Here is a 15,958-nt window from a genome sequence, read left to right as displayed (position 1 = left end):
ATTCGTACTAAAGACTGATAATAAAACAGAGAATGGTCTGCTGCCAGGAGGCCTGAGTAAAAATAGAAATCGAAGGAGAAGGCTTCTTTGTTCATCTAAAATTCCATGCCTGGATCTTTGCTTCCATAGAGTGGATTTACTGTATATATTTGATAGTAGCCAAGCTCTGATAGGAGTAGATGTTGAAATTAAAAATCGTGCATATCCTTTAGGGAAAATGTGAGAGCTTCTTTTTAATCTCTATTTACTTTTGAGAGAGAGAGACAGACGGACAGAGCACGAGTCGGGGAGGGGCAGAGAGAGTGGAGACCCAGAATCTGAAGCAGGCTCCAGGCTCTGAGCAGTCAGCACAGAGCCCGACGCAGGGCCCAACCTTGTGCACCGCGAGATCATGACCCGAGCCAAAGTTGGACCCAGGTGCCCCAACGTGCGTGCTTCTGTGAGTCGTTCACACTCTGCTCTCCAGATGCTGATAATGCTTCCTGACACACAGCGAGAAACGTGTCTGCTCCACGGGTGTGGGGTCTTCTGTCTGCTCACGCTGCTCATGCTGCCACTGTGTCCCCACTTGCAAGCCAGCGCATACCCTGGACCATTTTCTAAGCGGGCAGGCAGCTCTTCACTGAATGGCCATTTTGAAGACACACTGAGGTCCAGGCTTTGTGTGCGCGTCTGCTGTGCACTTAACACAGCACCCCATAGCCATCTCCAGATGAGTCTGTCTCTCATATTCATGTTGTTGTCCCCTTTGCCAGCCACAGGGGCTGGCCCCCCGTGGGTGCTGAGCAAATGTTTGCTGCAATCACATTAAAAAAAAAAAAAAAGCCTAGGTGGTGAGTGGCCCCTAATAGTGAAGTTGTGGCATCAGGAATGCGTCTCGACAGCCCCATTAGGGTGCGGACCGAAAAGGGGAGCATCTATCATGCCAACCAAGACACTTCTGAGTGTGAAAAAAGGTGCTATTCATATATATGCCAGGGCAAACCCAGGATTTTCTGGAGGAAACCGGGAGATACGGTCACCCTCTTATGACTGTCTCCCCATAGGATTATTGCAAAATGGCCCTGTGTCACCCCAGGGAGGGTGATCCTAATCCCAGGTGATCTTGGAGAGTCATACAAAGCACCACTCTTGTCCATTCTAGATCTCTGAGAGGAAGGCGGTCCCGGGACTGGAGCGGGCTCCCCCCCTCCCCCACTGTGTTTCCTCAACAACCCCAATTGTGACCCACCACATTTTTAAGGTTGAGCTCTCATCCCATGCGGGCCTTCCGGGTTCCTGCTAACTTGCCAAAGCCTGGTGCTTGGCCCACACGTGGCCCATGCCAGATGCTGGGAGGTACTTGGTTCCCACGCTGTGTTTGCCGGGAAGACATGGTGTGACAGGTGTGATTCGCTCTTCTCCTGCCCTGTGCTCCTGCCGCAGACATAGAACCTTCCCCAGAGCAAGGTCCCCATGTTGCCTCTCTGTCTACATTAGGTGAAAGCTCACAGTGTTGATCTCACTGCACGCGCTGCCGAGGCCACAGTCAGGGTGGTATTGCTGACGGCAGGGGAAGAAGTTCAGGAGACAAGAAATGTCTCGGTAGACCGAGTCTGACAACGGGCGAGATGAATGGCGAAGATAGACGTTTGCAATTAAAAGCACCCCCAGCACCAAAAAATAGTTTCCATGCTATGTAAGAAGTACGTAAACATTACAGCCGATTAACATTTGATAAACTCTTAACTTCCCCATTTCTCTGATAGGAAGGCTGTGAAGTGAGATAAAGCAGACGCGCGCCGCCCGAGGACAAACATCTCGGCATCCCATAAGCCTTGAAATGTTTCTTTTTTTGTTTTCAAGACTGGTTGCTATTTCCTGCGCGACTCTTGTTTATTAGCGCGTTGACTCATCCAGAGTCAAGCGCCCCGTTTGCACACCAGGGAGATGGGGCTTGCACGTGTGCTAAGCGGAGTCGCAGGAGGAGATAACAGCCAGCGACAACAATGGTCTTCCTCCGTCCCCGCTGGCCAACAGGGCTTTTGGCACAGTGGGCTGAGAATAACTTATCATCGGTGCCCCAAAAAGCTCTAAAGTTCTGGAAGCCCAGAGTGGTTGTTTGCCAGACAGAGATAACAGGCAGGATACGGCCGGCCGAGAGCCAGACGCGCTCGGGAAGTCAGGGCTACACCTGGCAGAGCTTGCAAAGGAAAGGGGATGAAGCGGCCACTTAGCGCACGGTTTCCTGGTTGCCCCGTCCTGGCTGGCCACGGAAGCGAGATGTTCTTAAGTCAGCCCAGAGGACTGACTGTATGACGGGGCCGTGGGAAAAAAAAAAAAATACTTAATGGATTATGGTGCAGGGAAGAATTTCCATAGACGTGATTTAAAAAAAAAAAAATTATTGCAAGCAACTCATCTAGGAGAGAAAATCTGTTCCTTTTCAGTTGCTCTCGTTAAAAAATAAGATTGTATGAAGTGAGGGTTTGGTTGTCTTATGAATTGTCGTCTCAACGGGTGCCACGTCCTACGTTCTTTTTTTTTTTTTTTTTTTGAGTTTATTTATTTTGAGAGACAGAGATAGCATGAGCAGGGGAGGGGCAGAGAAAGAGGGAGACAGAGAATCCCAAGCAGGCTCCATGCTGTCAGTGCAGAGCCCAACGTGGGGCTTGAACTCACGAAATGGTGAGATCATGACCTGAGCCGAAATCAAGAGTTGGACACTTAACTGACTGAGCCACCCAGGTGCCCCCAACATGTCCTACATTCTTAAAGCATGGCTCTGATAACCTAGAGAGGCAGTTGAAAATGCCTCAGAGACCGGATCTGCCTGCGCTGAGCTTTCCAGAGCATCTGAAACTAGTATTAAGTGCTCCACTCACCAAATGTGCCTTTAGATTCGGGACGATGCACACTGCTCCACACAGGCTTCTTCCGCTCAAGTCATTAGATGCACCAGATAGCACGCTTACCAGTTTCCGCTATACATTTGTGATGAAAATTTCCTTCACTGTCTCATTGAAACTTTTAGGGTAACAACTAAGACATCAATAAAGGAATGGTTGTTTTGGTAATAAGTTCGGTGCCATACTGTGAGTCAAGCTACAAAGGGCTACGCTGCAGTGTATCAGTGCTAATAGCCATTATTAATTGGAGGGGAGGGGAGAGCAAAGAGTCTGAGTTGTGTTTCATCAGTTTTCAAAGCCCCAGAGCTGGTTCAGCAGTGACTCAAAGCAAATGGCGGAGTCTGCTGAGTTATTGGAATTTTGATACATAATCGATATTTACATGTGACTTAAGATTCCCATGTCGATACTAAGTAACTTAATTACATTGTGTGTAAATACAGTATATTCTTTCCCCTCCCTCAGCACCTACTCCTATTCTTAGTTGTTATAAACTCATCAGCAACATCTCCAGGAGTATTTCACAGGCATCTATCATGGTATTGTGCTAGATCGCCTGAAAAAAAAAAAAAATCCATCCGGATTTTACAGCACTCCATTCTTTTAATATATGGATAGGTTTGTTTTTATATGTTGGTTATTTAAATCCCCCAAAGAGAAGAAGCTTAGTAACAGCCATGTGTTGTTTTTTGTTTGTTTGTTTGTTTGTTTGTTTGTTTTGGCTATGATACAACAGATTTTCAGTAAGACTTTGGCAAGTGAAGGCTATGTTTAGTTATCGATTGTTTAGGCATGGGCAAGGACCACACACTGCCGAGTTTTATCCTTAGTCTCTCGGTCTAATTAAGATTGTGATTGGACATCTGATCTCAATAGTAGCTAATTTCTTACAGTGGGTGGCTCATTAATTTAATATAGATAACTCAAAGAAATTCTAAGGCCAGAAAGGCATAAATTTGACCTACCTGTTAGGAAGGGGTTTTAATGCCCAGAGCCCTAAAAATAGGATTGTGAATTTTGTGCATTTGCCTCCCTTGGGCTGGCCATCTGGAGGGCAGGTGGGAAACAACACAGCGATCCAGAAGCCCTAGGGTTGACTTCTGAATCATCTTCTCCATATAGAAAAACAGATCCTAATGGGAGAATAATACCTGGTCCTCTCCACAGAAGGCCTACAGTTTATATGTATATATGAGACAAAACTGATTTCGGTCAGTGTAGAGTGTATTGTGTGATTAGTGAAGAATTGTTTTCCAAAATTCAGTTAATGTGGAAAGTCAAATATTTTTTTCTTTGCAGAATGTACTATGAACAGTTATGCTTTGGGGCAATAATATTTGAGAACAGAAAAGTGATTAAGGAAAAAAGTGATTACATTGAACACATTTAGGGCAAATCATCTGTTAAAGAGGAGCAAAAGCACTCTTAATTACTATATAGTATTTACTCAAATCTAAGGTGCACTTTATTATTATTACATGTTACCATTTCTGCAGTGGACAGATCATTTCTTACAGTGCATATCTGTATTTAATGTGGTAGTGTTACATTCCTTCCCCACCACCCCCAAAGTCTGTCATTAACTCATCATCTTAAAAATCAGTAGCATTGTGGTGCCTGGGTGGCTCAGTCGGTTAAGTGTCTGACTCTTGATCTTGGCTCAGGTCGTGATCTCCCGGTTCATGAGTTTGAGCCCCGCATTGGGCTCCGCGCTGAAAACACGGAGTCTGCTTGGGATTCTCTCTCTCCTTCTCTCTCTGCCCCTCCCCTGCTCATGCACACACATACTCTCTCTCTCTCTCTCTCTCTCTCTCTCTCTCTCTCTCTCTCTCTCCTCTTTCTCAAAATAAATAAGTACACTTAAAAAAATTCAATGGCATCTTAGAATTTTTTAGAAAATAAAGAAGCCAAGAATTAAGCAAAGATAAATTTTCCCACCTTTCTGCAGAGTCTAATTTTACATATTAAAGTTTAAAGATTAAGTATTTTCCTATCTGACTAAGTGGATGTCCTTAAAAGAGTATCCCAAATGAGGGTGATCATTCTACTCTGTATTTCTTTCATGAAGTCATCATCCATCATAACATTTAGAATTTTTTAATTATTTTCAGTTAGTAACTAATAATAGTGGCAAACAGAATATAAAATTCATTCAAAATGTTTCCATTTGGAGCCAGGCCTCTAAAAATCCCTGTTTACCTTCCTTAGCGACTGTCCTATAATGCATGCATGCATAGTGCAGGCATTTATGCATGTAAATGCTCTGTTTCCACCCCAACTGGGTGTCCTATCACATAATTCCCACACCAGCTACCTGATTAGCATCATACTCCACAGTTTTCTCTCTCTCTCTTTTTTTTTTAATGTCTTTTTATTCATTTTTGAGAGATAGAGAAAGAGCGTGAGCAGGGCAGGGACAGAGAATGAGACAGAGAATCCAAAGCAGGCTCCAGACTCTGAGCTATCAGCACAGGGCCTGACATGGGACCGGAACTCACAAACTGCGAGATCATGACCTGAGGCGAAGTTGGATGCTTAACTGACTGAACCACCCAGGCGCCCCATCACACTACACAGGTTTAAGGGCTCAGTCTTAGAAGACTTCCCTCACTTCAGACACCAGGTGAAAGCCCCATGACTTAAGGGTTCCCATGAGTCCCCCAGGTTCAATAACCCACTGGAGTAACTCCTAGAACTCAGGAAAGCACTATACATATCACTATAGTTTTAGCATAATGGATACAAATCATGGCCAGCCAATTGGAAGACATGCTCAGTGCAAGGTCTGGGAGGGTCCAGAGCATCCCTACCAATCCTTGTGGCATCTAGGTGTACCACACATCAATGTGTACACCAATCAGGAAGGTCCACTGAGCCTGTGTCCAGAGTTTTTACTGGGGCTTCATTATGTAGGCATGATTGATTAAATCATGGGCTGCATGATTGAGCTCAATCTCCTGGAGGTAGGGCTGGTCCAAATTCCAACTCTCCAGATATATGGTTGGTCTTTCTGGGGACCAGTCCGCACCCTGAAGTTATGGGGTGGAGTGGGATGGGGGAGGGCACCTTGAGTCGTCTCATTACCGTTATCGGTGACACCACAGCACTCTGGAAATACCAAGGGTTTCTGAACCTCTGTGCCAGGAAAGGGGGACAAGGATCAGATGTATATTCTCGATTATACTACAGGGTATAATCCAGATTTTGTGTAAGGCTCTCCTTTGTGTCTCTAATTCTGACCTTTCTACTGGCTTACTCACAGGCCACTGCAAGTCATTGGAAGCTGCCTTGCTTCCATCTAGCTCAGCAAACTCAAAATCGTGCTTATCTGCCAAATTAACTTGTCCCAAATTCCCTGTAATGGTTGATAGAAACCACTGTCCTCCTGGATGTGAAGACTCCAAAGTTTAGATTCATCCTTGACTCTCTCTTGTGATTAAGATTTCCTGTAAATCTTTGTCTGATGACATTATTTAGATCACTTTTCCAACCTTGTTGAACCTAGGCCCCCTGATAGTAAGTGTTAAAAATCCAAACGCAAACAAAGCAAGTCAAATTCCACACACTTCACTTTGTCCTTTGTCCCATAGATTCTGATATGTCCCCCCTGGTTGAGAGTTTCTGGGCTGGATTATAGTCACGTCACAAATATGGCTTTAGACGTTTTCAACTCTTCCAAATCAAAGATCATCAATAATGTTTCAAGGGAACTTTCTCCCTGTGCCTTTGAACACACTGCCAGTAGATATCAATTGATGGTAATACAATCACAGTAGAAGACTTTAACACTCCACTTCGTTGATGGACTTCATCATCTACACAGAAAATGAATAAGGAAACAATGTCTTTGAATGACACATTGGACCAGATGGACATAACAGATATACACAGAACATTCCATCTTGCAGAACACTTTTTTGAGTTTAAACAAGGGTAGGGCTGGCATGGGTAGCTCAAGAGTGGCCAGGAGGTTGCAACACAAACTAATCTCATTTTAACTTTTCTTCCCTCTTCCTTGTTATTCTGTGTTATACATCCCATAAATCAAAATTTCCTGACCCACTTTTTTCCGGCATCCATTTGCTCATTTCATCCTTCATTTATTCGTTCATCCCGTGTCTCTTGAGCACCTCTAGGCCAGGCACTGTTCTAGTATCGGGACAGAGCAGTGTTCAATACCCAGCCCCCTGCCCTCCAGGAGATCCCAGTCTCATGGCAGGGGCAACAGGTAGGTGAACAGAGATACAGGATAACTTCAGAGTGTGGTAAGTGCTATGAGAACAATATTAAAACAGGCTCAGATGATAGAGATTGATGGGGGGCAGTGTGTAGCTTAGGTTGGGTGTTCAGAAAAGGCCTTTCTGTAGGGGCAGCATTTGATCCCAAACCTGAATGACCTAGATCTTGTCTCTTCACCCCTGTTATACCCTATGTAAAAGAGAGGGGAAGAGAGAATCCTAGGATCACACTGCACGGAAACCACGGTACATAGTAATTGAGAACACGGGGTCTATTTGGAGACAAACAGACTTGCCTTAGTCCTTAGATCACAAAGGACTCTTTGATCTTAACTCTGAAATTAGAGAAATTGGGCCCAAATTTGTTTAGCTTGAGCTTGCTCTTAGTTCCCATCTGAGAAACTCTGGGCTCAGATAGCCCTAGCATTCTTTCCTGGAAGCAGAGTGTGATAAAACCACACACTCAAGCTGCCACAGCGTCCTACATTGCTTCCCTTAGTGTCCCCAAAAGAGCCTCGAGGGGTCCATATGGGTTTCCTACTAAAGCGAGAGCTCAGGAGTGAGCCACTCTGCTTCTGCTCTTTTAGATTCCGTAGCACTCTCTTTCTCTCTCCCACTCCCCGCTCCTCTCTCCATAAATAAACCTGCCTTCTGTTTATTTAGGGTGGTGAGCGAGTTTCTACTTTCACAGCACACAAGGTCACAGTCAGCCTAAGGGCCCTCCTTGAGGTATTCTGCATTCAGGAATCTTTAGGGGGGGGCACACCTCTGGGGATTAATAGGAACAGGCAGGGCAGTGACAGTGAAATGTGAAGAATCTGGGGGCGGGGGGGGGGGGGGGGGCTGGGCATCACCGTGCAGGCATAGGGTGCTTTTTCCTGGATGACTGAATGCCTTATTATTAAATCACACAGAGGGGGAAAAGTCGCTTTTGGACTGAAACCAAATACGGGAAATTTCAACACCAGAGGCGGCTTTCTCCGAGTATTTTATAAGGACCTCTGTTTCACACTTTGAGCCAATGTAATGTCAGGCTTACAGATATGCTTTTGTTGTAGCTCTTAATTGTAACTCATTTGAAATACAGGTACATCGCTTTGCAACTGCTTTAATGCATCAGAACAACACTATGTTTCATCCAAATTAATGTAACACTTTCAAACACTTTTTGTGGGGCACCTGGCCGACTTCAGCTCAGGTCATGATCTCACGGTTCGTGGGTTCGAGCCCCGCGTTGGACTCTGTACTGACAGCTCAGAGCCTGGAGCCTGCTTCGGAGTCTGTGTCTCCCTCTCTCTCTGCCCCTTCCCCACTCTCACTCTGTCTCTGTCTCTGTCTCTCAAAAACAAATAAACATTAACACAAAAATAAAACACTTTTTGTACCTGTTTATGCCTCCAAGCTCAGGAATTTCATTCTGGTTTCCTATTCTTTTCCGTCTGCCCAGCTCATTCTCACTCTGCTCCCACACCACACTGGACCTTCACTGTCTGGCCTGGCAGCGATTTCTCTCCCTCTCTCCCGGTCTCATTCCCTAAGAAACAGAAATGGAAACAAACAAATTAAAAGAGCTGCCGTCTCCGAGGGATGAGCTGGGTTTCTTTTCAGGTGTTTTCCCTTCTATGTCCTGCTAAACTGATGGTTATACCCAGTGTGAATCCACAGAGAAGGAGAAAGTCAACAGAGGAAGTGAATCCAAATCCGAACACTATCCTGGCTGTACTGCAGCAGATTTTGTAAAGATTTCATTAAATATCAGGCATAGCCTGCTCATGGATAATTAAATTAAAAGTTGCCTGTGGAGGGCATATTACATTTAAGAGAGTAAGTAGTATCGGTGCTAGAGGGAGAAACAAGCCAGCAGTCCCCAAGACCTCCCATCGACAGTGCCTTCAGCCCTCAAGAACCTGGAGGCCTCTGGGGTTCGTTCGTTCCTGAAGCTCTGTCCCAGTACTGGCCAGCTCTGACTATTAGATAGTTCTTTCCTTTACTAAGCTGACATTTCTCTCTCCTCACTGGAAATAGTTCTGTGTCTGGTGGGGGGCACGCATACAAAAATAGGTCCAGTTTTTCTTTTGGGTGAAAACATCAGCCTGCCTTATCTCTAGGTTAAACACATTTGATTTAAGTGAATAATATTGATAATGTTCCTTCAAGTCCCCTCAATAGGCTGCTTTTTTTCCTGAATTCTTTCTGATTAGTCTCTATCCCTTTTATACTGACTGTTGTGTCCTAAACCTCTTCTTTTAGTGTTTTCTCACTGCACCTTTTTGGCCCCCTTTCCTCTGATTAATACATTGGAGTGCTATCCACCAGCAGCTACCCCCACCCTTTACATTTGCTTTTAGAGATCTACTCCTTTTATTTAAAAACAAACAAACAAAAAAAAAAAAAACAACCAACTACACATATTCCTAAAACCATAGATGATGTGAATAGGAATATATAGTCTTGGTGTGACTGGTAATTCATATGTATTTCTCTCTGGGTTTGGAATCCCCCAGGAAAGGCAGACCATTGGGAGAATCTATCTTTCCAGATAGAACTCCTCCAAATGCCCCATGATACTGAAAATAGCATTTTGTATTTATATTGCATGCTATTTGGTAATAACCACTGTTCTAAAAGCTTTACGTGGGTATTCTCATATAATTTAATTCTCATAAATTCACAAGGTAGGTGCAGCTAAGGCTTAGGAGGATCACGTGGCTTGCACAAGGCTCTGCAGGTTACATGTTAGAGCCAGGATTATAACCTACCTCCCACAGTGATATCCTGCGGCGACTTCTGTGGTCTTTGTCATAATGCCTCGTATAAGTACTTGTTTTTCTGATGATCAAGCTAACAGAAACCTAACTTTGTCTTCCAATGTTTCCCATCTTGACGGTTCATCTGAATGGCTTGAAGAAACTCCAAGTGTTCTTGAAGTTCCTGGATAACGATCTGTGGATTTGGCTCTTTTAGGACATGCGTTTACTTCCTCATGCTTGTTCTCTTAACAAGGCTTGCAGTGCAGTTATCACAAACACATCAAAATTATGTAAATGTCTTTCCTACTAGATGAACTGTAATTGAATGACTGCTTTTTGTGTGTTTTTTTATGTTTATTTATTTTTGAGAGAGAGAGAGAGAGCACAGTGGAGGGGTAGAGAAAGAGAGAGACAAAGGATTCTGAAGCTGGCTTGTCAGCACAGAGCCCGATGTGGGGCTTGAACTCACGAGCTGTGAGATCATGACCTGAACTGAAGTCAGACACTTAACCCACTGAGCCACCCAGGTGCCCCACTTTGTGTGTGTGTATGTGTTTTTTAAATAAGCTATTGAGGTTCACTTTACATGCAATAAAACGTGTACACTTAACAGTTCAATGAGTATTGACAAATATATAAATCCATGTAATACCACCCTAATCGAGGTACAGAGCATTTCTGTTAATCCAGAAAGTTGCCTTGTGCCCCTTTTTGTAGCAGATCTTCCCTCCACCCACCCAAAGGCAACCAGTAATCTAATTTTATCACTAGATCTGATTCCTATCACTACACCATCACAAAGTAGAATCATACATACATAAATGGGATCTTCTATTTCTGGCTTCTTTCACTCAGCCTGATGTTTTTGAGACCATTTGTGCATTGTTCTATCCCTTTTTTTTGTGGAGTGGCATTTCATTAGATAAACATACCACAGTGTTTATCCACTCACTCAGTGACAGACATTGGAATTGTTTGTTTTGTGTCTAATATGAATAAAGCTGCTATAAATATAGACAAGTTTTTTGTCTACAATGTCATTATCCTCTTGTAAAACCCTGGTTGCAAGTTAAGTGTACGTTTAACTCCGAAACGATTGTATCATTTTATATTCCCAGCAGCAGTGTATGAGGGTTTCAATTGTTCCACATCTTTGCCAACACTTGGTTTTGGTAGATTTTTTTTTTTAACTCTTAGCCTTTTTAGGAGGTGAGTAGTGGTATCTCTTTGTAGTTTTCAGTTGCATTTCTCAGATTCCTAAATGTGTTGATATCTTTTCTTGTTATTTTTGGCCATCTGGTTATTTCTGGTCATTTTTGGTTATTTTTGTACATCTCTTTTGGGAAGTATCTGTTTCTGTAGTTTTAGATCTTTTTGTTTTTTGGTGGGGTTTATCTCATTAGTAATAAGAGATCTTTATATATCCTCGATAGAAGTCCTTTGTCAGATTCATTTATTACATTATTTTCTCTTGGCTTGTGACTTGCCTTTGTATGTTCTCAACAATGTACTTTAATTTTAATTTAATTTATTTTTGCATTAACAGTTTTATTTGAAATGGAAAGCAAAGTCAGACTTTTAAAAACAAAACGAGTCTCATTTGACAGTCTTTTTTTTTTTTTAAACAAATAGGATGCACTCTGCTGATTGGATTATATGGTGGGCATTTTCCATAAATTGAATGAACTTAATGTTTGTTTGTTTATTTATTTATTTATTTATTTATTTATTTATTTAGATAGAGCGTGAGCAGTGGAGGGACACAGAGAGAGGGAGACACAGAATCTGAAGCAGGCTTCAGGCTCTGAGCTGTCAGCATAGAGCTCGATGCAGGGCTTGAACCCAGTAACCACAAGATCATGACCTGAGTCAAAGTCAGACGCTTAACTGACTGAGCTAACCCAATTGGTGAATTATTTATTTCATAAATTGAATGAACTTAAATCAGCAGCTCAAGAGGTTGTTTTTCCAGCTTTGAGATATAATTATCACATGATCTTATGTAAGTTCAAGGTGTACAAAGTGTTGATTTAATACATTTATAAATTGTAAAATGATTATCATTGTAGTATCACCTCCATCCTGTCACATAGTAACCATTTTGGGGGGCAATGAGAACATTTAAGATCTACTGTCTTAGCAACTTTCAGGTATATGATAGAGTATTATTAGCTCTAATAACTACACTGTATATTAGATCTCTAAACTTGTTAATCTTATAACTGAAAGCTTGTACCCTTTGACCAACATCTCCCCATTTACGCCATCCCCACCCTTGATAACTGCCACTCTACTTTTTCTCCAACTTTGTCTTTTTTAGATTCAATGTATAAGTGATACCTTACAGTATCTGTCTCTTTCTGTCTGACATATTTCACTTAGCATAATGCCCTCAAGGTCCATCCAAATTGTTGCAAACTGCAGGATTTCCTTCCTTCTCATGGCTGAATAATATTTCATTGTATATATACATATAGACTATATCTTCTGTTAAGGTACTTAACATCTGTTGATTGGTACTTAGGTTGTTTCCATATCTTGGCTATTGTGAGTAATGTTACAATAAACATGGGGGTGCAGATATCTCTATGAAACCCTATTTTTACTTCCTTTGCATATATATATATATATATATATATATATATATATACACACATATACACCCAGGAGTGGGACTGTTGGATCATATAGTAGTTTTATTTTTAATTTTTTGAGGAACCTCCACACAGTTTTCCATAATGGCTGCACCAATCTGCATTCCCACCAACAGTGCACAAAGGTTCTATTTTGTCTACCTCTTTGCCATCACTTGTTGTCTCTTGTTTTTTGTTTTGTTTTGTTTTGTTTTTGTTTTGTTTTTATATATGCTAGTAATTCTAGCAGGTGAGAAGTGATCATCTCATTGTGGTTTTGATTTGCATTTTCCTGATGATCAGTGATGTTGAACACCTTTTCATGTGCCTGATGGTCATTTGTGTCTTTGTGAAACTCTATTCAGTTCCTCTGTCCATTTTTAAAAAGAGTTGTTAGTTTTTTTTTTCTTTTTTGCTACTCACTTGTATGAATTTTTTTTTTTATGTTTGGGATATTAACCCCCTATCAGATATATGATTTGCAAATATTGTACAGTTATACAGTTTCAGGTCTTAAATTTAAGTCTTCAATTCATTTTGAGTTCATTTTTGAGTGGTATAAGTTGGGGGTTGAAGTATAATTGGCATTAAATAAACTACATATGTTTAAACTGTACAGTTTGATGAGTTTTGACATATATACACCATTGAAACCGTTATCATTATCAAGATAATAAACATTTCCATGAGCCCCTAAAAGAATAGTTTCTTTCAAAAATTTTTAGTTTTGAATGAGTTGCATTCAAGGGGGCTGGGATAAGTGTCAAAAAATGAGGTTCAAAAAAATAAATAAAAATATAATTAGAATTTTTAGTTTTGAAGTTCAATTTACCAAAATTTTCTTTTGTGGTGATTTTTCTTTGTTAATTTTTTTAAAGAAAATCTGTGATAAAATGTTGCCTAACAGAGCAAAAGTTCTATACCATGTTTCTTCTAGAAAATTTTTATTTTTAGCCTGTACACCTCGGTCAAAGAACCATCTTAAATTAATTTTTGAGAACAGGGAAATAAGATTCAAGGTTCATTTTTTCTTGTGTGGATATGTAATTGTTTAAATAACATTTGTTGAAAATGTTCTGTTCCCCCATGGAACTACCTCTGTGACTTTGTCAAAATTGACCATATGTATGTGGATATATTTCTGGATTTTGTATTTTATTCCACTGATCTACATGTCTGTCCTTTTAGCAATACCACACTGCCTTAACTACTGTAGCTTTATGGTAAGTCTTGAGATCAGATAGCATAAATTGTCCAACTTTTTCAAAATTACTTTAACTCTTCATTCTTTCATTTCTGCGTATATTTTAGAAATAGCCCATAAATTTCACACACACACACACAAAACCCAGTGGAATTTTGCTTTGTATTGTGTTGACTCTATGGATATTTGGGAAGGATTGACATCTCAATATCCTATGAGCATGGTATATTTCTTTTATTTAAACCTTCTCGTTTACATAAGTCTTTTATTTCTCTTAGTAGTGTTTTTTGTATTTCAGAGGTCTTACATATCTTTTTGTTGAATTTATTCCTAACTATTTTTATCATTTTTGATGCTATTTTAAACAGTATTGTTTAAAAATTCAGTTTCTAATTATTTGTTGCTAGTGTATAGAAAGATAATTCATGTTTATATACTGACCTTATATCCTATGACCTTGCTAAATTTACTTATTAATTCTAGTATTGTTTTCATATTTGTTAGGATTTAAAAACTTTTATCATCTGCAAATACAGATAGTTTTACTTCTTCCTGTCCAATCTGTATGCTTCCTCTTCCTCTTTATTTTTTTATTTTTAGTTTTGTTTTTTGCCATGTTCCACTGGCTAGGATCTCCTATACAGAATAGAAAAGAAGTGGTGATATTGGGCATCCTTGCTCAGTAACTGATCTTTGGAGAAATGTATTCAATATTTCACCATTGAATATGCTGCTTGCTATGGGTTTCTCACCAATGCCCTTTATAAAAATGAGGACGTTTCTTCAGTTCCTTGTGTGCTTAGAGTTTGTGTGTGTTGTTTTAATAATTAAGGGATGCTGACTTTTATAAATGACTTTTCTGCATATCTTGAGATCATATGATTTTTTTCCTCTTTATTTTACAGTGTGTTGAATTTTTGGACTGATTTTTTGGATGTAAAATCCCTGGAAAAACCCTCACTTCATCATGATGCATTACCCTTTTTGTATATCTCTGGATTTTAATTGTTTAATTGTTTTAAGTTTGTTGATTTATTTTTGAGAGACATAGAGAGAACTTGTGAGCAGGGGAGGGGCAAAGAGAGAGGGAGAGAGAAAATCCCAAGCAGGCTCTGCACTGTCAGCACAGAGCCTGATGTGGGGCTTGAATTCATAAACCATGAGAATAGGACCTAAGCCAAAATCAAGAGTCAGATGCTTAATCAACTGAGCCACCCAGGTGCACCAATTGTTAATTTTTTAAAAGAATTTTTGCATCTTTTTATGACAGATATTGTGTTCTGCAATCCTTTTGTATTATTTTTTTAAGTTTATTTATTTATTTTGAGAGAGAGAAACAGAGGGCACAGGCAGGGGAGGGGCATAGAGAGAGGGAAAGAGAGAGAGAGAGAGAGAGAGAGAGAGAGAGAATCCCAAGCAGGCTCTGCGCTGCCAGCACAGAGCCTGACGTGGGTCTCAAACCCACAAACCATGAGATCATGACCCGAGCCAAAGTCAAGAGCCAGTCACTTAACTGACTGAGCCACCCAGGTTCCCCTATTTGTATTATCTTTGTACATATTAGTAAACTTTCCTCCTTTTGTATTTTCTGGAAGAATTGGAGATTACTATTATTTCTCCTTTAATAGTTTGCTAGAATCCACCAGTGAAATATCTAGGCCTCCAGTTGTCTTTATGGGATGATGATGATGGTGATGATTAAACTTCTTTTATCGGTATAGGACTATTTAAAGTTTCTAGTTTTCCTTGAGTCAATTTTGGTAAGTTGTATTGTTCAACCATGTAACAGCTATTCTCTGCTGAGTCCTGTGTATTATAACCCTATATATGTGCAGCCCAGCATTTGGCCTGAAGGGAACTTTCACACAGATTTTTGCTCACATACCTCCCCCAATCCCTAAGCATCTCTGTCTTCTCTTGTGCTCTTCCCCTATAGATCCCGCCAAGTGTAACAGCTCTTAGTGCTGGTCTCTGCCTCCTCAGCTTAAAGGAACTGCCATGCACTGTTTGGGCTCCAGCTCCCTGCACCATGATCAGGAAATTGTCCCTGGAAAACAGCCAGAGCAATCAAAAGACACACCCCATGAGTTTTCCTTCTTTCATGGCCCACAGTCTTGTACTATGCCAATACCAGAAAACATTTGCTTCCTACAGTTTGTCCAGTTTTATAATTGTTTACAGTGGGAAGGCTAGTCTGATATGAGGCTTTCTATTATGGTGACAAATAGAGATCACTTTTTGTGTT

Source organism: Lynx rufus, unplaced genomic scaffold (genome assembly GCF_022079265.1).
Source record: "Lynx rufus isolate CCGP_SWC_20201006 ecotype Redwood Valley unplaced genomic scaffold, mLynRuf1.p SCAF_6, whole genome shotgun sequence".
NCBI classification, from domain to species: domain Eukaryota; kingdom Metazoa; phylum Chordata; class Mammalia; order Carnivora; family Felidae; genus Lynx; species Lynx rufus.
Note: the sequence above shows the minus strand (reverse complement) of the source record.